At 39.8% G+C, this 26,856-nt stretch overlaps 1 long non-coding RNA gene and 1 pseudogene across 1 annotated transcript; one reads left to right on the top strand and one right to left on the bottom strand.

Moving 5' to 3' along the window:
* Positions 1-5,376: 5,376 nt before the first annotated feature.
* Positions 5,377-26,095, bottom strand: LOC132538058 (uncharacterized). Its single transcript, XR_009549471.1, has 3 exons — positions 25,824-26,095; positions 24,876-24,943; positions 5,377-5,538 (listed from the first exon to the last, which is right to left on the bottom strand). It is a non-coding gene; the product is annotated as an uncharacterized LOC132538058 (long non-coding RNA).
* Positions 22,354-24,908, top strand: LOC103128453 (ribonucleoside-diphosphate reductase subunit M2-like; annotated as a pseudogene).
* Positions 26,096-26,856: the final 761 nt, after the last annotated feature.

Genomic DNA, 26,856 nt, shown 5'->3' with positions numbered 1-26,856 from the left:
GTGAAAAATCATAGCCAAAGAAAGAAAAGAAAAAGCAAATGAAGTTCTCTCTACGGAAGAGCTTATTGATAATACTTAAAGAGGAAAATCTTGTCCACAAGAGTCCAAGCTGAGAAACTTAGAATAAAGTAAAGTGGGGACAGGGAGGAAAGTTCCTGCCTGCTCCAAAAGCAAAAGCGAACAAGTGGAACTACATGAAACTAAAAAGCTCACATCAGACGGCCAGCACGTAGGTGGAACAATGCTGCAGGAGTGCTCCTTGTCTGTGTGTATATCTCTCCCTCTCTATCTCTCTGCCTCTCAGCCTCTATCAAAAAAGAAAACATATGAGCTCCAGGAGTAATGGTAGAGTCATGCAAGCACTAAGTCTCAACAATAACCCCAGGAGAAAAAAAATTAATAAACTACACATTATGGAAAACCATCAACAAGATGAGGAAGTAACCTACTGAATGGGGGAAAATATTGGCAAATCATATATCCCCCAACGGATAAGGGACTAATATCCAAAACATGTAAAGGACATAAACACTCAATAACACAAAAACAAAAACAGTCTGATTTAAAATGGGCAAAGAGGGTTGGGCAGTGGCACACCGGGTTAAGCACACACAGTACAAAAATGGGCAAAGGCGCTTTTTCATATACGAGACATACAAATGGTCAAATGAATCTATTAAGTTCAATACAAGATAACTTTGAAAAAGAAGATAATAGATAGAAGAAAAGAAAAAAAGTTATTTTGGTTGTCCACTGATGTGTAACAAACCTCCCCTGAGCATCAAGGCGTAAGCCACCATTAGGACTCTGCTGTCTGGGCAGCGCTGCTGTCCAAGCAGGTTGTACATAGGTGGCTACATTCAGCTGGAGGTCCAGTTCAAGCTGGAACTCAGCTGACTTGCTAAGATGACCTGCTTTCTCTCTTTCTAGGAGTCCTGGACCTCTTTCTGTTGACCTTGTCAAACAGGGTAGATAGACTACTTAAAATGCAGAAGGTGAGGGCCAGGAACCAATATAGTATTACTCAATCTCATTTTAAGATTAAAGTAAGTCATAAGAAAAACTATATTTAAGAGTTTGGGGCTATTTTATATATATATTCTTTATATATAGGTGAGTCATTCATTGGCAACTTACCACCAGAGACTAAACACACATCAGCATTTATAAAGTTCTAATATGGTCTTGTTGTAGGGCTAGATAAATATAGATCAGAACAGAGATTCCAAATAGACATCTGCTTATGTGGAAATCTTATTAATGTTGGAAGTCTCATTATAAATCAATAAGAAAAAGGATATTTATAAAAATAAGTACAAAGACAAATGACTTTGCTATTTATGGTGGATTTCAATTCTACAAATTCTTTGAAACTCCTTTTAAAGTGCAGAGAGTGATTCCCATGAAGACTGGACTTAGTGAACAGAAGTGGGTTTACTTCTAATGAAGAGAATAAAGTCGAAGTGACAGTGTGTGACTTCAGAAACTGTATCATAAAAGGAAGCTTCCTACTTGCTAGTACTATCTCTTGAATAGATCACTCACTCTGAGAGAAGCTCACTACCATGTACAAGTGACTTTCAGGAAACCTTGTAGAGAGGTTTCAGTGGGGAAGGAATTGAATTATATTGCAAACAGTCATGTAATCAATCATCTTGGAAGCCTACTTTTCAGATGGTTTGCTCCCCATCTAAACCCTAAACCCCTATCTGATTGCAATCTCAGGAAATACCCTGAATCACAACAAACCCAGCACAGCGCGTTGCTCTTGGATTCCCAATCTCTTACAAATTCTGAGGTAAAACATTTCTGTGGTTCTAAACTGCCACATTTGGGGAATAATTTGTTATAGATAACTGATACAATATCTCATCACCCATCCTTGGCCTCACTTCCCTGAAAAAATAAAACTGGATTCTTCTTCATGCCAGACAGAAGCTTAGTTTGTAGACAATAATGTGAAGTGATATCAACAGATTTAGAAAAAAAACCCAACTCAAATATATGTAACCATACACAGATATGTCATAAAAGACCCTATAACCAAGGGTAAAAGATAATGACAAACGTCCAAAAGTTATTTACAACCTATGGTATCCTGAACATACAAAGAAATCCTACAAGTAACTAAGTAAAACATAAACATTCCAACAAAATAGGTAAATGCAATAAAGAAGTAACTCATGGAAAAGTCAATCTAAATGAACAATAATCTATTCCACTAAAAACCAGAGCAATGAAAGTTAAATTAGAATGAGATTCCATTTCTCATCCATCAAATTGACAACAATTAACAAGTGTTAAAATATCCAAGTTTGACTAGTATTTGGACAATGAGATTCTCACATATTGCTGCCAGCACTGTGGAAGCACCTCGGCAGAACCAGAGTATGTGGGGCACTCCAGTATATGAGGTGTCAGAGATTGAACTCAGGACCTCATGAGGGCTGGTGAAAGAGCTCACCTGTGTAGTGTGCTGTGTTGCCATGTGCACGACCCAGATTAGAACCCAGAGCCCACCATATTCAATGATATTTGGTTCTATGGTCTCTTTCACTCTCGCTGTCTCTATTTAAAAGAAATCAATTTTTTCTTTATTGGTTGGATTAATGGTTTACAGTCGACAGTAAAATATAGTAGTTGGTACATGTGTAACATTTCTCATCTTTCCACATAACACTCTAACCCCTCACCCCTCACCCCACCTACACAATTTCCACCACCCCCTCCCTTGAAAGCTTTCCTATTCTTTGTCCCTCTGGGAGCATGGACCCAGGATCATTATGGGGTGCAGAAGGTGGTCTGGCTTCTGTAACTGCTTCTCTGCTGAACATGGACGTTGGCAAGTTGATCTATACTCCCAGCCTGTCTCTCTCTTTCCATAATGGGGTAGGGCTCTGGAGAGGTGGGGTCCCAGGATACATTGGTACAGTCATCTGCCCAGGGAAGTCAGGTTGGCGTTATGGTAGTATCTGCAACTTGGTGGCTGAAAAAGCATTATGATATAAAGCAGAATAAAATGTTAAATAATCTGGAACCTAAAGTCAAGAATATAGTAGATGAGATTTGGGGTCTCCATTTTGGAAAATGTTTTTAGGTCTATTTTAGGTATATTCCAAGGGGTCCCTGACTTTACTAATTTTTGCATGAGCATGCAGGTGGACCAAAGGTATCATCTGGGGAGGTGGTGTCAGAGTTGGAAATAGGACCAGAAATCTGGACCAGGGAAGAAAGTAGCTATCAAATACAGGAAAAGTATATAAATATTCTTAACTGTAAACCCCACCAATTTGATCTGGGCCCATATTCAGCACAGGAGCCTGTGTAACCTCTGCATCCCTGTAGGTGTGAGTTCATATTCTGTGATTGTAGCTAGGAACATTCTAAGCTACACTCATTGCCAGACCCATCTTCTTTGAGTGGTAGAGTATGCTGACCCAACCTCCCTTCAGAGAATGAGGCAGTCCTTACTATTGTTGATCCACATTGAGGGCAAGGTCCTGTAGGGGCCCACAAAGGGCTTCTGGGTGGAAGTGACCAGTGACAGTAGAGAGAGGGATTTGTTAGAGGTCTAGGCTCTTCATGTCTGTGTGGGAATCCCAGGATTCCCTGAGTAAGACCCTGGGTGATGAGGTGCCCTGGTAATAACCAAAAGAGTCATCAATTAAAGTATGCCAGTCTCTGGCTTTTATTCAGCTTTTGTAGTCTTTCCTTTGTCTGACAAAGTTAGTCTTGGAATGATTGATGGAAGTGAAATAGGAAGTAGGTGAGAAGGGTACCTAGGTCTAAGTAGAAACTATTTGATTAGGTACTTTATGTGTCTTTTTTAGGTCTTTCTACTTGCTTGCTGCACTTATTATCACTGCAAACTATTGTGCACTTTTACTTTAAGGTATATATTTCCCCTAACTTATGGATACATATGCATATGTGCTCTATCTCTTGGACCCCAGTCAAAATTAAATTTAAAAAAATCCTCATATATGCAAATCCTATGCTCTACCACTGAGATAGTTTTGGGCTTCAGTTTTTCTATAAGTTTAAGGTTATGTGGGGTTTGTGACTGCTTAAAGAAAATTAGAAGAATTCATAAAAAGATATTGAAACTGCATAAATTAAACCTCACTATGTAGTTTCAATAACTTGGGAAGTAGACAGGGAAGTCACTTAGATGATAAAGTACATTCCTTGTATTCATAAGCCAAGTGCTTGACCCTTGCATCACCTGGAATGGAGTTCTGAGCTTGAGCTGTCTTTCTCTCCCTCTCTCTCTCCCTGCCCCCCCAAACACACACACAATGGATTTTTCTTAATAGGTGAAACTGTGATAGCTAAATCATGTGTCAACTTGACTGAACCACAGAGTACCCAGAAATTTGGACAAACATCTCTTTCTTTTTTAAAGATACTTTAGCTATTTGTATATATTTATTATTGGATAGAGACAGAGAAAGACTGAGGTGGGGGGGGACAGAGAAGGAAAGAGCAGAGAAACAGCTGCAGCCCTACTTCACCACTCACAAAACATCATTTCAATATATATTATTATACATATCAGAAAATATTAACTATAGATTTCATGAACGGATAGACATGTATTGAGTCAATGTAGTTATAGACATTTACAATGGTCCTAAGGTCTTGTTTCTGCTTAGACTAATGACATTTCATCTTGTTTGAGAGTTGCACATTTTAATTTCAAACATTCTCTCAAGGTGCCTAGAATTGTTAACCAAATTCTGATCCCTTTTCAAAATGAGACATGTACTCATGCAAGTCACAGGACATCAGGTATTGATGGTGACATCTTACCTAGGCATGCCCCTATGAGGTTCATGAACCAGGACACTGAGGATCTAAATTAAGGCAAGGGCTCTTCCCAGTGGCACCATTGCCATGCTATTCAAGGGTGCCCAGAGGTAAACACGTCAGTTTGACTTTAAATTATTTGCTCATCTATCTGCTCAGGATTTCTTCCTCTATAAATAACTTTAGTGTTATATTCAACTTGCACAAGGACTCTGACTTGTCCCTGTGAGTAGATAGCCTATCCCTTCTTTGCAGAAACATAAATAAAGCCATATTTCTACATCTTGTAAAAAGTATCAGTAGAATATTTCACAGTACCAGCTGAAACTTCTTAGCATCTGTTCAATGCTGGTAAAAAGACAAGAACTAAGACAGGCTGGAGATCATAGTATCTATTTATAACTCTCTGTAGAGTTAAGAGGGTCAGACTCAAAAGAAACATCTGAGGTTGGCAATTTGAAAAGTGGAGGCTCAGGGCAGAGTCCTAGGGGTAGAAGGATGACAAAAGAGATTTTTAAAGTCAACTATAATTTTTATGAATGGGCATCAGGGTGACAAGAACTGGGAAGTCTTCTACTGTGGCCTCTGATTTTCAGATCAGTGTCTCTACTGAAAGTTCTTCTAAGCAGGGAAGGAAGCCCTATTCAGTCCACAAGAGGTCAAAAAGAGAAATAGACAAAACCAATCTCTATAGCTGGTTCCTGTTGACTGATCCTGAAGGTTGTTCATCTAAGAAAATGAGAGAAATGTGTGAATAGCTGTTTAAGATCACAACCAGTTTTCATAAACCAATATCTATGGTCTTATATATTCCATCAAGTATTGTGCTATACCATTCTGAAAATGTCTTGCCATAGGAAAAAAAAAAAAGAGAGAAGAGAAACTGAAAAATCAACATAATCAAGACTTTTTTTAAGTATCCATAAATTAGTGAAACTACAGACCAGTCCATATCTTGATCTTGAAAGCAAAAGGTTGGCTTTACTTCTCTTCCTCCTTTACCCTGAGTCCCTTTAACCATACAATGGTATTTATAATAAGTATGTAGACATTACCTGCAGTTATATAGAATACTCCTTAAAATCTGGCTCCCAGACTGGGGGTATGGACCGACCAGTCAACGCCCATGTTCAGCGGGGAAGCAATTACAGAAGCCAGACCTTCTACCTTCTGCAACCCTCAACGACCCTGGGTCCATGCTCCCAGAGGGATAGACAATGGGAAAGCTACCATGGGAGGGGGTGGATTATGGGGATTGGGTGTTGGGAATTGTGTGGAGTTGTACCCCTCCTACCTTATGCTTTTGTTCACTAATCCTTTCTTAAATAAAAAATTAAAAAAAAAAAAAATCTGGCTCCCAAACTCAGAAACCACATTTCTCTTCTGTGAGAACAATTAAAGGACTATTACTATATTCATTAAGTGAAGATCTAACTGTCCAAATATGCCCATATTGGACACTATGCCAACCACATTAATATTCATGAGATGTCAAAGCCACAGAGGCTTTGAAAATAAAACTTTTGAAAATAAAATAAAATAGGTGGTTGGTTTTACTTTTTCAAGGCCTTATTGAATAGTCTCTCTTGGAAAAGAGAAGTAGCACACCAGGATGAGAGCACATATTACCATGTGCAAGGACCAGGGTTCAAGCCCCAACTCCCCACCTGCAAGGGGATGATTTACAAATGTTGAAGCAATGCTAACTATTTCTCCCCTTCCCTCTCCCCTCCCTCTCCCTCTCCCTCTTTCTTTCTCTCTCCCTCTTTCTCTCTTTCCCCTCCCTCCACCTTCCCTCTCAAATTCTCTCTATATCCAAAGTAAATTTAAAAATATATAAAATACTAAAAAAATTAATCCTTTGGGCCCCCTTATCAAAGATTAGATGTCCATAGGTGTGGGGATTTATTTCTGGGCTTTCAATTCTGTTCCACTGGTCTGTGTGCCTATTTTTGTTCCAGTACCATGCTGTTTTGATGATGATGGCTTTATAATATAGTTTAAGGTCTGGGAGTGTGATGCCTCCATTTCTGTTTCTTTTCCTCAAGATGGTTTTGGAAATTCTAGGTGTTTTCAGGTTCCAGATAAATGAAATTGTAGTGTTTGTTCTATTCTCTTAAAGAAGCTGGGTGGAACTTTGATGGGTATTGCATTAAATTTGTATATGGCTCTGGGGAGAATATTCATTTTGATGACATTTATTCTTCCAATCCATGAGCATGGGATATCTTTCCATTTCTTGGTATCAGTTTCTATTTCCTTGAGTAGCGACTCATAGTTTTCAGCATACAAGTCTTTCACTTCTTTGGTCAACTTTATTCCTAGGTATTTGATTGATTTTGCTGAAACAGAACATGGGAGTGCTTTCTGGATGTCTTCTTCTTCAGATTTAGTGTTTGCATAAAGAAATGCCACTGATTTTGTACATTGATTTTGTAGCCTGACACTTTGCAGACTAAAGCAGAAACAAACCAATGGGACTACATCAAATTGAAAAGCTTCTGCACATCCAGAGAAACTATTAAATAAACAAAGAGACCCCTCACAGAATGGGAGAAGATCTTCACATGCCATATATCAAACAAGAAACTAATCACCAAAATATATAAATGGCTCAGCAAACTTAGCAACAAAAAAACAAATTACCCCATCCAAAAATGGGTAGAGGATATGAACAAAACATTCACCTCAGAGGAGATCCAAAAGGCTAACAAATATATGAAAAACTGCTCTAGGTCACTGACTGTCAGGGAAATGCAAATTAAGACAACACTAAGATACCACCTCACTCCTGTAAGAATGGCATACATCAAAAAGGACAGCAGCAACAAATGCTGGAGAGGCTGTGGGGACAGAGGAACCCTTTTACATTGTTGGTGGGAATGTAAATTGGTCCAGCCTCTGTGGAGAGCAGTCTGGAAAACTCTCACAAGGCTAGACATGGATATTCCATATGATCCAGTAATTCCTCTCCTGGGGTTATACCCCAAGGACTCCATAACACCCAACCAAAAAGAGGTGTGTACTCCTATGTTCATAGAAGCATAATTCATAATAGCTAAAACCTGGAAGCAACCCAGGTGCCCAACAACAGATGAGTGGCTGAGAAAGCTGTGGTATATATACACAATGGAATACTATGCAGCTATCAAGAACAATGAACCCACCTTCTCTGACCCATCTTGGACAGAGCTAGAAGGAATTATGTTAAGTGAGCTAAGTCAGAAAGATAAAGATGAGTATGGGATGATCCCACTCATCAACAGAAGTTGACTAAGAAGATCTGAAAGGGAAACTAAAAGCAGGACCTGATCAAATTATAAGTAGGGCACCAAAGTAAAAACCCTGTGGTGAGGGGCAGACATGCAGCTTCCTGGGCCAGTGGGGGGTGGGAGTGGGTGGGAGGGATGGGTCACAGTCTTTTGGTGGTGGGAATGGTGTTTATGTACACTCCTAGCAAAATGTAGACATATAAATCAGTAGTTAATTAATATGAGAGGGGGAAAATCAATTGTATGTCTCAAAGTTTTTCAAAACACAAACTGAATCTTTTTAATATATAGGCTGTGTATTTGATATGTGGACTCTCTCAAAAGCCTAGACCAAGTAGATTAGAAGCATCCAATAGCACAGCTATATACAAGATACTGGGTACAGTACAGCAAACCCTAACAAAAGGACTTTTCAAAGTTAACCCAATTACCAAATAATGTGATGATAACATTAACTATCGATTGTCTTTTGGAACCCTAAGACAGCAGGAACCTCACATCTCCACTATAGAGCCCCTACTTCCCCCAGTCCTGGAACCCTTGGATAGGGCCCACTTTCCCGTATGCCTCTCCCAATCCATACCAAATAATATTGCATCCGCCGATCACAACCTAACGAATGCAACGATTGCCACCTCAACATGCTTCAGCTCAGACTGTGTCCAGAGACTTCACGTGTGGAATGACAACCCTTCAGCTTCATTACTCGGGTGAGACCTTTCCTTTTATAGTACACTCTAATTTCATCTCAGGTGGTTCACTTTCTAACAAAGTCCCAAAACCTAGATATACACCAGTTTCTGTGAGAGAGAGCTTATGTTCACATGTATCCATAAACTACTGCAAAATATATACCTGAAAGCAGAAGTACACTAGAGTTTGTAGTGAGTACATCCCGAACACTTCCTCTCCACTATTCCAACCTTTGGGTTCATGATTGCTCAACAATTTGGCTTTCTTTGTATGTTAACTCTCTTTTCAGTCACCAGGTTCCAGATGCCATCAGGATGCTGGCCAGGCTTCCCTGGATTGAAGACCCCACCAATGTGTCCTGGAGCTCAGCTTCCCCAGAGACACACCCTACTAGGGAAAGAGAGAGGCAGACTGGGAGTATGGACCGACCAGTCAACGCCCATGTTCAGCGGGGAAGCAATTACAGAAGCCAGACCTTCTACCTTCTGCAACTCTCAATGACCCTGGGTCCATGCTCCCAGAGGGATAGAGAATGGGAAAGCTATCAGGGGAGGGGGTGGGATATGGAGACTGGGTGGTGGGAATTGTGCAGAGTTGTACCCCTCCTAACCTATGGTTTTGTTAATTAATCCTTTCTTAAATAAAAAATTAATAAAAAAATAATAAAAATACTAAAAAATAAAAATAGCTACTCTTAGAAGGAAAATTAGCTCATGCGTAAGCAAACTGAAGCACACACAAAAAAAATAATATCATTTAAAGACTATGATTTTCCATACAGACACTTGTGCTTCAATTCCATGTCAACATTTCAAAAACCATACTATACTATCAGTATATTAAATTGTCTAGAGATGACTTTTTTTCCCCTTTTTTAACTTATGAATAAGTTACAAGAAAGCTACAGTTTATATACAAAGAGAACTATAAAAATCTTATCTACTCATTCAAGAGTACACATTAAAATGTTCATGGACCAAGATTCAAGTCCCCAGTCCCCACCTGTAATAGGGGAGAAGCTTCATGAGCAGTGAAACATTGCTACAGATTTCTTTCTCTCTCTCTCCCCACTACCTCTCTCTCTCTCTCGCTCCCTCTCTCTCTCTGACTGTCTTCCCCTTCCCTCTCAATTTCTCTCTGTCTTTTAAAAGTATTTTTTATTAATTTCCCTTTTTGTTGCCCTTGTTTTATTGCTGTATTTATTATTGTAGTTGTTATTGATGTCGTCATTGTTATATAGGACAGAGAGGAATGGAGACAGAAAGGGAAGACAGAGAGGGGGAGATAAAGATAGACACCTGCAGACCTTTTTCACCGCTTGTGAAGCGACTCCCCTGCAGGTGGGGAACCAGGGCTGCAACCGGGACCCTTGAGCTGGTCCTTGCACTTTGTGCCACTTGTGCTTAACCCCCTGTGCTACAGCCCAGTCCCCAATTTCTCTCTGTCTTTATCCCAAATAAAATTTTAAAATATATTTTTAAAGAGCCTTATCTACTCTACAATCAGGAGACTATCAGATTAACTGTTTTTACTGTAACATGCTATGTTGATGTCTACTCAGGACACTCCAAATGATTCACATCAGCACCAGAGCTTTCTCTGTTGCCATAGCACTTCTTGTGTGGTGTTGGAGTTTAATGGCTTGGGTTGTCTGCATGGCAGGGCATGTTCCCTACCTAGTGAACTATGTCTCCAGTTCTTAAAAATTCTGTATGTGAAAAAGTCCACCAATAAAAAGTGAAGAGTGAATCAACTCAAAACGTTCACATCTGTGTAACTGCCTCTCAGATCAATAAGTAAAGCATCACCAGCATCCTGGAAAGTCTCCTTGAATCCTCTCTGTCACTACTTTCCTCAAAAGTAAGCCACTGTTTTCAACTAAAAACAAAAATTAGCTTTTCCAGTTTTAAGATACTTATATAGATAGGATGATATAATTTTTACCCTTTCTTTAAAGTTCATTTATTTGATCACTATATAAAATTCCATCATCTGGATAAATCTAGCAAAATACATATGTTCACTATTCATACACATGACTGTTCATGACTATTTTGTTTGCTTTCAACTTAGACTTGTTAGAAATTGTGCTGGTCTGAACATATTTTAAATTTACTTATTCTATTGAATAGAAAGAGAAATTGAGAGGGTGATGGGGAGGTAGAGAGTGGTTTGAATATTTTGGTCATGTCTTCTAGTGCTTTTCTCTGCAAGGGTTACTATTGGGAGTATACCCAGGAGTGAAATTGCTGGGTCATAGGTTATGTGAATGTTCAATTTTGAAAAACAATGCCAAACAGTTTTAAAAAGTGTTATGAATCTTCATTTGTTCTTGGCAGACACTCTTTTTTCTATTTCTGCCAAGAGAAAGCAGAGTGAATAGGATTTTTAATGCCTTACAGGTTTCTTGGAACAAAATATCTTTTTACAAACTGCTTGAATTAGTTAAGTTTAAAGTAATTAAAGTTTTCAAGATTACATTTCTTTCTAAGCCACAGACATTTTTTTTAAAAAAGAGCTATAAAAGTGTTTGGGGCAAATATATTCAGGATTGCCTTGTTGCCAAAAATATCTGAAAAAGTACTTCCAGCTGCTCAACTAAAATAATCCACAGCTGGGTTGATCAACTTCTGATCTGATATCCTAGAGTTTTCAGTAAAACAAAGAAGCAAAATATAAAGGGGAACAAAAGGCAGCTTACCTGGGAGGCAGTATGCCCAGTAAATTCCCTAAGTTTCTTTACCAGATTATTTTAAAAAATGAATCAAATCCCAGTGTAAAATCTCAGCATTTTTGTATGTATATAAACATTTAGTTAAGAAAAGTATTCCGGGGGAGAGGAGTGGTTGGGCGGTAGCAAAGCGCAAGGACCTGTGGAAGGATTCCAGTTCAAGCCCCCAGTTCCCCACCTGCATTGGGGTCTCTTCAGAAGCAGTGAAGCAGGTCTGCAAGTGTCTGTCTTTCTCTCCCCCTCTCTGTCTTCCCCTCCTCTCTCCATTTCTCTCTGTCCTATCCAACAACAATGACATCAATAACAGCAATAATAATAACCACAACAAGGGCAACAAGGGAAAAATAAAAAGAAAAGTGTACAGGAACATGCCTGGCCATATATGAGGTCCTGGGTTTGAGCAGTAGAATCATTTGAGGTTATTATGGATGACACAAAGGGAGCTCCTCAGGTGGAGGAATGGTGCTATGGAGTGGTTCTCCACTCTCATTGACCTTCTATCCCTTTATTCTATTCTTGCTGAGGGAGAGAGAGAGAGAGAGAGAGAGAGAGAGAGAAAGACCCATCTGCAAAGGAGGGGAGAACCTTCTGGGAATAGTGCTGCTGATGTCTCTCCTTACCCTTCCTATTTCTCTTTGTCTCTATCAAGAAAGAAAAAAACAATGGCTGTCAGGAATGGTAAATTCTTCTTTCTAGCAGTAAGCCCCAAAATAAAACCTTAGTGGCAGGAAGAATGTGTGGGTGAGATGTGGAAAGAGAGGAGGAAAGAGGAAGGAGGAAGGAAAAAAGGGAGGAAGGAAAGAAGGAAGGTCTGGGAGCTGGCATATGGTTATGTAAAAGATTTTCATGCCTAAGTCTCTGAGGTTCCAGGTTCAATATATATCACTACCATAAGCTAGGACTGAGCAGTGCTGTGGTGGGGGGGGGGGAGAAGTTGACATATGCCATATTAAAAAAAAAAAATTTCCCTCCATGGCTATAGGTGGGGCTCAGTGTCTGCACTATCAACTGCTCCTGGAGGCCATTTTTTTTATTTTGTTCTTCTTATTGTTGTTGCTGTTATTGCTATTGTTGTTTGCAGGTCATCCTGGGCCTCTCTGCCTTCCTGGCCACTGGCTGTGGAGACTAGAGTAGCCCCTGGGGGCCCTAGGGAGGTCCTGGCGACAAAAGTAGAGAGCACAGAGAGGAAACACACAACCAGCTCTGGGAGAAGCCTCATGGACGGCTTGTTTATTGAGGGGTACAAGCAGACAGATATACTCAAAAGGTTTGAGAGAGGTTAAGATAATCGTTAAGCTATACACACAGTGCAGAGTTAAATCTTGACCTGTCAGGTGTTTGATCTTAGCTGGGAAGTTACCATACACGATCCAGTCATGAGCTCACAATGCCTAGGTAGGCCTTTTTCTTTAAGGGTGGATTACAAGCACCTCCAGGCAGGGGGTGGAGGGGGCAGTAGAGCAAAATCAGGATATTTGTGGTGGGTTTCAGGTTGGCCATTTACAGTAATTCATGGCTCTTGTTCAAAGGGAATGGAGTAGCATGTACCTGAAGGTACCCCTTCCAGAAAAGCCAATCCATTATAAATTCACAAGGTCAGGAGGACCAGCCTACCGCCCCTCAGAGAGAGGGGGCTCAGGGTCAACCCACTCAGACTCTCATGGAAATAATGGCTTGGACTTCCCAGACAGTGGGCCCTTTCCCCACAGTTGTTGTTGGATAGGACAGAAAGAAATCGAGAGAGATGGGGAAGACAGAGAGGGAGAAAGAATTCTATACAGACACTTGCAGACCTGCTTCACAGATTGTGAAGCAACCCACCCCCACAAGTGGGGAGCCAGGGCTCAAACCTGGATCTTTACACAGGTCCTTGCACTTCACACCATGTGCACTTAAAAAAAAACTGCTTTTAAAAGAGACAGTATAATGGTTATGTAAAAAACTCTTTCTTATGCCTGAGGCTATGAAATCCAAGGTTCCATCCCCCACAACACCATAAGTCAGAGCATTTTCTTTTTACCAGAGGGGAAAAAATTACAGTTAAAAAGGATAAATTATTTTACAGTATATTTTTATAATGGAAAACTATATAGCAATGATCATTAACAAACTACAGCCACAAGGAATAGTATAAGTAAATCTCAGAGTAATAGTGAGCCATAAAGGAAGCCAGACACAAGAGAACACTTACAGCAAAGTTTCACATACAGAAAACTCAAAGCAGGAAACACTACTAAGTCAGAATAATGCACCAGAAGTGGGGATTGACTGTACCTCTGGTTGCTTTTTACGTACTTGAGCTGAGTATTGGTTATATAGATGTTTTCACTTTGCAAAAGGTTAGCAAAATATGCACTTTGAATTAGTGCACTTTTTCTGTGCTGCTGCTGCTGCTGCTGATTTTAGAGACAGAGGCAGAGAAAGAGTCAGAGACCATAACACCAGCTTCCTTCAGTGTAGTCGGAGCTGGTCTGGGATCTGGATCATGCATATGGCAAAGTGGTACACTATTCAAGTGAATTATTTCACCAGTCTATCAGCTGTACATTTAGGATGTGAACTCATTTATTCCTGCCTTTGCAGCCTGTGTTCCTAGATGATGGTCTATTATAGAGTTGACTGCCCATATCTAAGACTGTGGGAGAACTTTAGAACTATTTAAGGAACTGGGGGTGGGGACACAGACCTTTGATGATGGGAGTGGTGAGAAACTCAGCTCCTAATGAGAAAAAAAATGAATGAAAGATACAGGAAACTGAGAAATGTTACACATGTACCAACAACTATTTTTATTATAATCCATTAATGCAGCCAATTTTTTTTTAAAGTTGACTATGGGGTAGGGGAAATTCACAGTGATGATATTACACACTTTTTAACACTCTTTTTTTATAAAGTGTAAGTATCTTTATGTTTTCCCCAAATCTAGACTCCTTCAGCTCTATCTCTTTCTACTCTATCTCTCTTTCTACTCTTTCTACTCTATCTCTCTTTCTACTTTCAGTAAACTGCTGTTATCTGTATTACCTAGCAGCTCCTTAATCATCATGCACAGTTGTGCAAAAAGCATGTTAGAAGGTCTATATTTTGGGAGTCGGGCTGTAGCACAGCGGGTTAAGTGCAGGTGGCACAAAGCACAAGGACCAGCATAAGGATCCCGGTACGAACCCCGGCTCCCCACCTGCAGGGGAGTCGCTTCACAGGCGGTGAAGCAGGTCTACAGGTGTCTATCTTTCTCTCCTCCTCTCTGTCTTCCCCTCCTCTCTCCATTTCTCTCTGTCCTATCCAACAATGACAACAATAATAACTACAACAATAAAACAACAAGGGCAACAAAAGGGAATAAATAAATAAAATAAATATTTTTTTAAAAAAAGAAGGTCTATATTTTAATTAATGAAATTCATAGAGCTGATGTGGTATGTTCAAAATCACACAGCTGTGAAATAACAGATGAACCCCCGGTCACATAATAGTAGGTTAGCTCCTATTCCTAGTGGGTCAGAGCAGTCAATACTCAGGTATCATCAAGTGGACTAGCATTTGAGGCAGAGTATAAAAGAAAACTGGAGCATATTTTTAGACCTTTAAAAGTGCACAGAAAAAAAAAAACTATTAATGATCCCTGTCTTTCAGAAGTGTCCCTGTGCTTTCCACCAGAAGATAGTTACCTAGAACAACATTCCCAATCTCCTGCATGAAGTTTCACTTTTTGTAAAAAATCATTTTGTGGATGTATGCCCAATATTCAAAACTGTAAATATGTAGTATATTCAGTGTTTTGAGTTTGAAGATGTTGACCTCAAACAAAGGCAATCAGGTATGACAACTACAAACAGGGTTTATTCAGAAGTAAAACAAAAGAGAAGAGTGGTTGAAATCATTCATGACTAGACCCATGAGACACATGTATGTCCCTGAGTCCAAGGCTTGCAATTTATTCTAACCATGGGAAAAAATACCAAACTAATCCCAGCTGAGCCATAATCTACAAAACAGCTGCAAAAACATCAAAATGTTCACAAATTGTCTCAACCAAAAGGAATCTAAAGAGAATATCAAATGTATCCTATAGGGCTGGGGAGATAGCATAATGGTTATGCAAAAGGCCTTCCACAGCCGAGGCACCAGAGCTCCCAGGCTCAATCCCCAACACCGCCCTAAAGCAGAACTGAGCAGTGATCCAGTAAAAAATAAATAAATAAATAAATAAATAAATAAATAAATAAATAAATAAATAAATGCAATCTGAACCCAAGGAGCCCTGATTCCCCAGAGTCCTGCCCCAACAGGGAAAGAGAGAAACAGGCTAGGAGTATGGATCAAACTATCAATGTCCATGTTCAGCGGGGAAACAATTACAGATGCCAGACCTTCCACCTTCTGCACCCCATACTGTCCCTTGGTTCATGTTCCCAGAGGGATAAAGAATAGGAAATCTATCAGGGGAGGCAGTATGGGAGTACGAATTGACCTGTTAACGCCTATGTTCAACGGGGAAGCAATTACAGAAGCCAGACCTTCCATCTTCTGCATCCCATAATGATCCTGGGTCCATACTCACACGGGGTTAAAGAATAGGAAAGCTATTAGGGGAGGGGATGTGATATGGAGTTCTGGTGGTGGGAATTGTGTGGAGTTGTACCCCTCTTATCCTATGGTTTTTGTCAGTGTTTTCTTTTTATAAATGAAAATTTAAAAAATAAGACTATTTCATTAATTAGAGCACATTTACATACTAATGTAAGATGTTAATCATCTATAAGTGTATATCTGGCATATATGGACACTGAATAAATCTTTGCAATTTTTGGTAAATACAAAACTGTTCTTAGGATGTTTTTTTAAAAATAATACTCATAATTTTTAAAAAGAAAGTGAAACTGGGGTTTAAAGGGAAAAAACATAGACATCAAGGATCAATATGACAGAGTAAAAAAGCACATTAAGAAGGGTTCTCTTGGGAGTCCGGCTGTAGCGCAGCGGGTTAAGCGCAGCGGGTTAAGCGCAGGTGATGCAAAGCACAAGAACCCGCGTAAGGATCCTGGTTTGAGCCCTGGCTCCCCACCTGCAGGGGAGTCGCTTCACAAGCGGTGAAGCGACAGGTCTGCAGGTGTTTGTCTTTCTCTCCCCCCTCTCTGTCTTCCCGTCCTCTCTCCATTTCTCTCTGTCCTATCCAAAAATGACAACAATAACTACAACAATAAAACAAGGACAACAAAAAGGGAATAAATAAATAAAGGATTCTCTTTGTTTAAATTTATTTATTATTGGATAGAAACAGAGAGAAATTGAGAGGGGAGAGGGAGATAGACAGAGATATCTGCAGCCCTGCTTTACCATTCTTGAAGCTTTCCCCCGGCAGGTGGGTAACAGGGGCTAGAACCCAGGCCCTTGAGCACTGTAATGTGTGCACTTAACCAGGTGTGCCACCACCTGGCCCCAAGAAGGATTCTCCAAGACACAGTCTGTAGCACATGACTAAAGGGTTATGACCTATGAAAAAGCCATCAGGCAGATCTCAGAATGTTAACAAATCCTTGACTTCACCTCTGGTTTGGGGCACTACAGAGCTAAAAGTAAAAAAAAAAAAAAAAAAAAAAAAAAAAAAAGGCGTAAATCATCTATCATGTGGACCCAAGTGAGTAGGCTTACAGGTATACTGTGTCCACAGTCCTCTCTCTGGGAGATGTCTGTCATTCTTTTCACTAATGATGGCACCCCCTGTGACGGTAGGTCCTATGATTGGCACAGAAGAAGCAAAGGTAAACACAATGGAAATGATCTCTCCCTCTCGACCCTAATCTAAATATCACACAAATAAATGTTGAATTACAACCTAGCAGGTGCTAAAAAGGAAAGGTTAGCACACTGGGAGAATATGTGGTAGGACATCGCCAAGTCTAAGGACCAAGAAATGTTTGCCTGAGAAGGTGATAACTGAACTGAGATCTGAAGTGAATAAAAGGTAATTGTGTTGGAATGTGTGTTGAGGTGGTGGGTAGCACCAGGCTGCATAAACAACAGAGTAGAAACTTTGAGGCAGAACCATGGAGGAATGAGCTTGAAGAATTCAGGGTCATGGAATATTCAGTTGAATATTCATTCTTTAAAAAAAAAAAGTTCAGGGAGTCTAGCGGTAGTGCAGCGGGTTAAGTGCACGTGGCACAAAGCACAAGGATCTCGGTTCGAGCCCGGGCTCCCCACCTGCAGGGGAGTCGCTTCACAGGTGGTGAAGCAGGTCTGCAGGTGCCTATCTTTCTCTCCCCCTCTCTGTCTTCCTCTCCCCTCTCCATTTCTCTCTGTCCTATCTAACAATGACGACATCAATAACAACAATAATAACTACAACAACAATGAAGAAACAACAAGGATAACAAAAGGGAAAATAAATATAAAAAAGATAAAAATAAAAAAGGTTCAAGTGATTACAAACAAAATTAAGCTAATGTTCATTCAGTGTTCTAGATAGTAAGATGATTCCCTCCTCAAATGATTAAAATAATGAGCTACCTCAAAGAGAGGTCATTGACCTTGCAAGCAGTGTCTCCCTCCTGATAAAGGATTTTTTTTTTCACCACCAGAATTATTGTTGGAACTTAATGCCTGCACAGATTCACCATTCCAGGTAGCCATTTCTTTATTTTTGATAGAGGATGAGAAACAAAAAGAAGGGAAGAAAGAGGGGGAGGGAGAGGGGAGAGAAGAAAGACATTAAGAGACACCTGAGCACTAGCCCATCGTTCATGAAGCTTCCCCCCTGCAGATGGGGACCAGGGACTTGAATCTGGATCTTTATACATGGTAACATGTGCCCTCTACTATGTGAACCACCACCCATCTCCGGAAAAAGGAATCTTGGTGGGCTTGTCAGTCTAACATGTAATCTGAGATTGTCTAGAAATTCAGCTTTTTCATTTCATCCAGTTAATTAGATTCAGAGGGGTGATTCACATTAGCCAAAATCATAGAGAACAGATATATCAATCAAAATGACTAGGTAGAATTTTATAGTAAGAAATGCATTCTAAAGGTGGGGGAGATAGCAAAACAGTTATGCAAACAACTTTCATACCTGAGGCTCTGAAGTCTCAGGTTCAATAACCAATACCACTATAAGACAAAAAGAAAGAAAAAAAATGCTATCTGCCTAGCAGTATTCCCCATAAAACAGTTCACAGAAGGCAAATAACGATTATAAAGTTAATGGATTAGTAGGAAGAAGAACAAAGCCTAATGGTCAACTAATCTAATAGTGACCATTTGTTACACATTCTACACTAGAAATATATTTTCTGACCCCTAAATCAGAGCATAGGGCTTAACAAAGAACTACAGTCTGATATGTGAGTGTCACTCATTTAACCGTATTTATTGGACTTTTAATAAATAATATTACTAAGTATTTAACATAATTAAATAATATACTAATGTTACAAAGTAATTAAAATAATATTTATATATTGACTAAAGCCACCATTCCTAGAAAGAATAAAACAACAAGGAAAGAATTACAAAATTAAAAAAACTATGTAATAGTTAAATATTTGCCATCACTTTTATAAAACTTTGTTTATTCAAGTTGACAGTCCGATTTTCTACCAGCACTTGTTTTTTTCACTAAGCTTTTAAAATGATTTGTTTCTCTTAGTTGAAAGTATTTCTTGAAAAGCCTTTAGATATTTGAAATATTTTTATTCATCTTTGAAGGCATTTTTAATGTAACATAGGTGCTCAACCAGGTGAACCACCACCCAGCCCCATTTTTAAAAATATTTTATTAGGAGTCGGGTGGTAGGGCAGCGGGTTAAGAGCACGTGACACAAAGCACAAGGACTGGCATAAGGATCCCGGTTCAAGCCCCCAGCTCCCCACCTACAGGGGAGTCGCTTCACAGGCGGTGAAGCAGGTCTGCAGGTGTCTATCTTTCTCTCCTCCTCTCTGTCTTCCCCTTCTCTCTCCATTTCTCTCTGTCCTATCCAACAACGACGACATCAATAATAACTACAACAATAAAAAGGGCAACAAAAGAGAATAAATATTAAAAAAAGAAAGTATTTATAAAAATATTTTACTTACTTATTTATTATTAGATAGAGACAGAGAAATTAAGAGGAGAGAGAAAGATAAAGAGGGAGAGAGAGAGCACACCTGCAGTCCTGCTTCACTACTTGTGAAGCTTTCCCCCTACAGGTGGGGACCAGGGACTTGAACCTGGGTCCTTGTATACTGTAATGTATGCGCTTCAACAGGTTCGCCACCACCTGGCACCCAAAGGCATTTTCAATTCCTTAATTTATTCATCAGACTAAGAAGCAGTGACATTTCAGTGGCAATGAGCAATTCAAATTCCAGATGTAGTTTTTAAACATCATTCCTCACTAAAGGAAATCAGAGTGCCTAGTAGAAACAACTTACTCAATGTCTTGGGGAAAGAATTGTTCTAGAGGGGAGTCGAGCAGTTGCACAGCCGGTTAAGCGCATGTGGCGCAAAGCACAAGGACCAGCCTAAGGATCCCAGTTCCAGCCCCGGCTCTCCACCTGTAGGGGAGTCACTTCACAGGCGGTGAAGCAGGTCTGCAAGTGTCCCTCTTTCTCTCCCCCTCTCTGTCTTCCCTTCCTCTTTCCATTACTCTCTGTCCTATTCAACAATGATGACAACAATAATAACTATAACAATAAAACAACAAGGGCAACAAAAGGGAATAAATAAGTATTAAAAAATTGTTCTAGGTTAGGCCTTAAAGACTCCTGAGATCAGGGCAAAAGGATACAGAAACTAACCTGAAGGGCTTTCCTTCACGAGTGGTCATTTTGAACAGTCATAATAGATTGAGAGCAAACACATAAATATCTAATAGCTCTTATTATTATAAACAAAGTATTGGTCTCTTTTGGAGATTTCTAGGGTAACAATTCTTCATAGACAGAAAGCTGAAGGAAAGGATCTCACCATGTCTTTTCTATACAAACTTTAAGGATAACCAAATAGTTTATATGAAAACTTCTTTCTTTATGGAGGGACCACAGTTAATAAAATTCAGAAAGAATGACAGAATTAGAAAGTCATCATTCTCAAATCCTTATGGATTAATGTATCTAGGACATGGACATCAATAGCTAGTAAGCCTATTCGGTGAAAGGTTCATGGGCCAACAAGTCAGAACCACCAGGCAATTTTAAATTACTTAAAGTGTAAGCATAAGGCATCATATTTTTTCTCAGAATCCCTCACTGAAAGAATTTACCTTTAAAGAATTCTTTTCAAAATGAACCTAAGTCTGCAGATCTAAGTGTTATTCTCACTCAAGATAAATGAATATATAAATTAAAAACACCTTCATAACCATTGAGATAGCTCGGTGACAGAACACAGGGCATACAAGCCTGAGGTCCCAAGTTCAGTCCCTGATATTGCATATGCCGAAGTTGAATGATGCTCTGTTCTCTCATTCTCTTCTGTCCCTCCCATAAGAGTAAATATAAAGGGGGCAGGCTGGTGATGCACCCCATAAAGCACACATGATAAAATGCACAAGGATCCAGGCTCAAGCCCCGACCCCTACCTCACCTGCAGGGAGAAAGCTCCTTGAACAGTGAAATAGTGCTGCAGGTGTCTTTCTATCTCCTCCTTCCCTCTCGATTTCTGTATCTATCAAATAAATAAATAAAATAAGAAAATCACAAAAAAACCTAAAAAATAAATAAATAAATACATACATAAATCCTTTTTTAAAGCCTTCATACAGGCATCCAGAGCAGTATTTGACCAAATATCTGAGCACCATGGCTGCTATATGAGGAGTTGTGCTGCATATTCTCCTCATTCCCAAAATCCTTATCTTGAAATTCTAACACCCAATTTGATTGCATTTGGAGATAGAGTCTTTAGGGTTAAAAGGCTGTGTGAGGTTGCAAGGTGTGGGCTTTGATTCATTAAATTTGGTGCTCACAACACTCAGAGTGGAAACCTTGGCAGACCCTATCTGTAGCCAATCAGCTTGCACTACACCCAATTTGGAAAGGATAAAAAACTAGTTACTGAGGCAGAAGATTACTCAGGCCTGGTAGAAATCGACCTGAAACTCCTTAACTCCTTAACGAGAAATAAATGTAACTCCCTGTGCTCCTATTTAAAAAAATGCTCACAACAAAGAGATCATATGGACACATAGCAAGATGAGAAATTTACAAGCCAAAAAGAGAAACAGCACAATGAAATGTGTCTGGCAGTTTGACCTTAGACTTCTCAACCTCTTGGATAAGAGAACAATATTTCTGCTATCGAACCTATCTGTGAACTTGGACTGGAGTTGGTGTATGGCACCAAAGTAAAAGACTCGGGAGTGGGGGTGGGTTCAGGTCTTGGAACATGATGACAGAGGAGGACCTAGTGGGATGGAAATGTTATGCATGTACAAACTATTGTATTTTACTGTTGACTGTAAACCATTAATACCCCAAATAAAGAAAGTTTAAAAATACACACATACATACAAATATTTTGAAATAAATTTTCATGAGATTATTATATTCCAAGAAGAATTCACACAACCTCTTTGTACTTGGAAGTTGAATATATTAATAGTGAAAAACTTTTCTCCAGTCCTGATCCATAGCTTCTGTTTCCCTATTTAGTCAGCAAGTCCTCATTAAGATATGTTTCGGGGTCCTGCTCCAAGCTGCACCTCTCTGCTCATCAGTATGCAAGCCGCCACCGCCACGCTGTGCCCCCCGCTCCCCGCTCACCCCCATCGTGGACCCCAAACAGCTGCAGCTCTCACCCCTGAAAAAGCTCTTCCTGGCGGACTGGACTAGGAGAACACGCCCCCGAGCCTCAGCGCGAGGAGGATCCTGCAGGAGGAGCCCGAGCCGAAAACCTAGGCCCCTGTCCCCAGCCTCGAAGAGGAGCCACTCCTAAGAGAAAACCCCCGTCGCTTTGTCATCTTTCCCATCGAATACCATGATATCTGGCAGATGTATAAGAAGGCCGAGGCCTCATTTTGGACAGCTGAGGAGGTGGACCTTTCCAGGGACATCCAGCACTGGGAGGCCCCTGAAACCTGAGGAGAGATATTTTATATCCCATGTCCTGGCTTTCTTCGCAGCCAGTGATGGCATAGTGAGTGAAAACTTGGTGGAGCGGTTTAGCCAAGAAGTTCAGATTACAGAAGCCTGCTGTTTCTATGGCTTCCAGATTGCCATGGAAAACATACACTCTGAAATGTACAGTCTCCTCATCGATACTTACGTTAAAGATTCCAAAGAGAGGGAATTCCTCTTCAACGCTATTGAGACAATGCCTTGTGTAAAGAAGAAGGCAGATTGGGCCTTGTGTTGGATTGGGGACAAAGAAGCCACCCATGGAGAATGTGTAGTAGCCTTTGCAGCAGTTGAAGGAATCTTCTTTTCTGGTTCTTTTGCATCCATATTCTGGCTCAAGAAACGAGGACTGATGCCCGGTCTTACATTTTCGAATGAGCTAATTAGCAGAGATGAGGGACTCCATTGTGATTTTGCGTGTTTAATGTTCAAACATCTGCTACATAAACCTTCGGAGCAGAGAGTCAGAGAAATAATTGTCAATGCTGTCAGGATAGAACAGGAGTTCCTCACAGAGGCCTTGCCGGTTAATCTCATCGGGATGAACTGCTCTTTAATGAAGCGGTACATTGAATTCGTGGCCGACAGACTCATACTGGAGCTGGGCTTCAGCAAGGTTTTCAGAGTAGAGAATCCATTTGACTTTATGGAGAACATTTCATTGGAAGGCAAAACTAACTTCTTTAAGAAGAGACTAGGCGAGTATCAGAGGATGGGTGTGATGTCAAGTTCAACGGACAACTCTTTTACCTTGGATGCTGACTTCTAAATGAACTGAAGGTGTGCTGATATTTTTTTTTCCTTTCTCATCACAAAAATTATAAAAAAAGAAAAACAACAACTACTTGAAGTTCATCAATCAGTCAGCTACACCATGAATTATCTATAGTGACATCTGTGAAGCTGTGTAGCTACCTCAGTCAAAGCCTGTTGAATAGTGCCAGTGATGCCATCTAGAACAAAGCCAGCCCCAACTTTTAGAATTCTTTAAATTCTTTTTGAGTACGGGGACTCAAGGGATAAGTGATCCCGCAAGAGTTGATTATCACAAGGCCACAGGCAGGTGTCACTCTCCACTGCTTGAAAGCAGACTTTCAGCCTTACCCATTTGTATATTCATAACACCGGCACTTTATACGTAAGGGAAAGCCTAGAATTGTAATTACCACTAATTCAGAATTTACTAGGTAACCAAAATAAGTTAAACTCATGTAAATTATAAGTGTACTACATTTTTTTTCTTTAATAATTGAGGTACGTTTAAATCAGTCCTGTGCACTTATAAAGTATCCTGTTGTGTAGCCTAGGTGAAGTATCTAGGATAGAGTTACAGGAGAAAGGAACTGTAACTGAAGGCAGGAATAAAGTGTGATCTGGACTGACTGCAGTAACCTGGGCATGCGTGAAGGGGGGCACAATGTTTATTTCAAGTTGCATTGGAATCACTATGTAAGATCCTTGGGAGATTCTTGCACACAGGAGATCTCTAGGAATAAGATAGTATTAAACTGGCTTTCAGTATAGCCCACCTAATATCTTAGTCCTTTAAGTGGTAAAAACCAGAGCTAAAATGGGCTTTCCTAAAAGTTGAATTTATTATTTTTTTTTATGTATTGAAATGCCAACTGTTTGTACTTACAACTTTTCTATTAGAAGGTGTATGTTTGCTACACAAAGGAAAATGCTTTACTGTGTCCTTTTAGAGTATATCTGTTCATGCTTTGAAGTGTTTATAGTTGGTTAAATCTGTTTAGTGTGATTCTAATGTTTATCTAAATTTGAGCATTACCTGGTGAATTCTTAAACTAGAAAACAAGTATTCCATGAGCTGTTAATAGAAGTTCCATTCAAATACTGACTTTAGATGGAAGTATGAACTAATAGATTATACCTAAGAACCTTTCAAAAAGCCAAGACATATTATGGAAGATGGCGTACGACCTACAGCAGCTGCACCTGTTAGCAACCATTGTGCTGACCGTGGGCCTCTCCTGTTATCATCTGTTGTATAGTCAAATAGTTTTTTTTTTTTTAATTTCTGTAGTATGGTACCCTTTTCTTTGTTTTAAATTATTGCTAACCATATAGTTAGTCCTTACTATGTGGTCTTTACACTTGTGTAAAAAAGATAAAGATTAATAAAAAAAATTAAAAAATTTAAAAAAAGATATGTCTCAAAAAAACACAGAGTTCAGTATGATGATCATCATAATACAATGTGGAAAAAATGCCATCAAAAAAAATTCACACTCTTTGGAAGAGCTTACCATTCAGGGTTTCCTGCAATTCAGACGGAATAACTAAGAAGGGCATTTGAGATTTGTCTTCCGCAGACCTGGAAGAGATACCATGTTATCATATGAATCCCTATAGCAAGATTGAAAATGCATTAAATAGCACTGCTGCACTTGTATTCTTCTCATACTTTTCCCTGTAAAAGCATAGGATTATCTTCTAAAATTGCATATCAGTGTAAACTTTTGTATACATTTTCCCACTACTGCATTTTTGTTTCAGCTAGGTAGATGCTAAATGGTACAGTTAGTTAAAATTTTAAAAAGCAACCAAATTTTAGGGGGGTTGATTTTGTAAATTAAAATAATAGTCTTGTGGTCTGGGAGGTGGCACAGTGGCTAAGGCACTGAACTCTCAAGCATGAGGTCACAAGATCGATCCCCAGCAGCACATGTACCAGAGTGATGGCTGGTTCTTTCTCTTCTCCTATCTTTCTCATGAATAAATAAATAAATTATTCAAAAATAATAATAGTCTCTTCTCCTAATAAGTGCACTCCTGAAGGTTTGAACACTTATTATTTTAAGAATAGGCATTTTCAAAAATATTATTTACAATATTGAAAATTTCACATTAAGATTATAACATGATTTCATCATAGTTTTCATCAGAACCGGGTCAGAGAACTTGCTCACGTGGACAGAAAGGAGTCTTCTGACTTCTCTGTCCTCCAATGAATTTATCAGTAGAATATAGGCTGGAAAGATGGGACTCAGCTTAATTTTTCCTAAATGGAAGTGAAATTAGATTTCTTAATTTTCCTTAGGTAAATGGTTCAATCAATATATTAAGACCCTTGCCTTCTAGGTGCTCTGATTTGATATTTCTGTGCACAGTTCCATACCTCTGACCACTGCCTTGGGCTCTAAGCTGTGTGAGTTGCATCAGGCCAGAACCCTGCTTCCCCTGCGACCACTGACCTTCATTAGTCTGTGTGGAAAGCCACTCTTCAGTCTCCCAGGCTTGACCTCAGCAAATCTGAAATAGTGTTTGATTGACTAAGAATGCTATGAGAGACAGGCAGGCTGGACACTCATGGCTGCAGGCATTCTATCACCTGAAAAACAAAACAAACAAAAAGCACCAAAACATTCTGGGAAAGTGGAGTGGCTTATTCTGTCAGCTACCAAAATTATCCAAGAAGGGACATAGAAAAGGCAATCCATCATTCGAGGGCAACCCAGTGAAAGTGATAGAAAAGTATGTTTAAAAAATTAAGAAGAGGGCAGTGGGAGAAGAAGAGTGTCAGAGATGAATATAATGTGCATCTGGGTCACTCAAACATTGGCACAATAGCCCTCAGGGGCCAGACGCTGGAAGAGCTTCATAAATAGCCTTTGGTTCATTGCCAGTCAGAGTATTTGTGTCAAGCCAGCAAGTCCAGCTGGGAGCACCGTGGGTGCTCTGGGTCTGAGTCCAACAATAGGAAGTCAGCAAGATCACAGAGGAGCCACGTGGACTCCAGCTAGTCTGAGCCAGCAGGATTTTTCTGCAGTCACCTAGAACAAGGAAAAATGGTCATATCAATATGATCTGGAGTTCAGAATTTGGGGGATAAACCCAGAAAAAGTCACAGCCATCTTTGTTCACCTTTTGTCCAGAAACAGCATGGGCAAAGGACCATTTGGGGGAGGAGGGAGGAGAATGGATACGGCTAGTATTGGCAAGTGTAAAGGTACACTTGAGAGGAAATGCAAATGTAAACATCATAGGACAGCTTAAAGCTCACTCAGGGTCACTGGAGCCATGTGGACTGACCCCTTTTTCAAGTAAGCAAGTATGATCCTGCAGCTTTCTGTCCACTCCATTATGACCATGTCTATTATGGTGGCTGAATATTCCAGGTCTTCTCTGGGATATCTGTCCTTACAAAGGACTCACTCCAATAATCCAGCATAATCTCCCCATCTCAATATCCTTAATTTAATTACATCCAGAAAGTTCCTTTTGTCA

Source organism: Erinaceus europaeus, chromosome 4 (genome assembly GCF_950295315.1).
Source record: "Erinaceus europaeus chromosome 4, mEriEur2.1, whole genome shotgun sequence".
Taxonomy (NCBI): domain Eukaryota; kingdom Metazoa; phylum Chordata; class Mammalia; order Eulipotyphla; family Erinaceidae; genus Erinaceus; species Erinaceus europaeus.
Note: the sequence above shows the minus strand (reverse complement) of the source record. Positions and strands in the feature narration are given on the sequence as shown.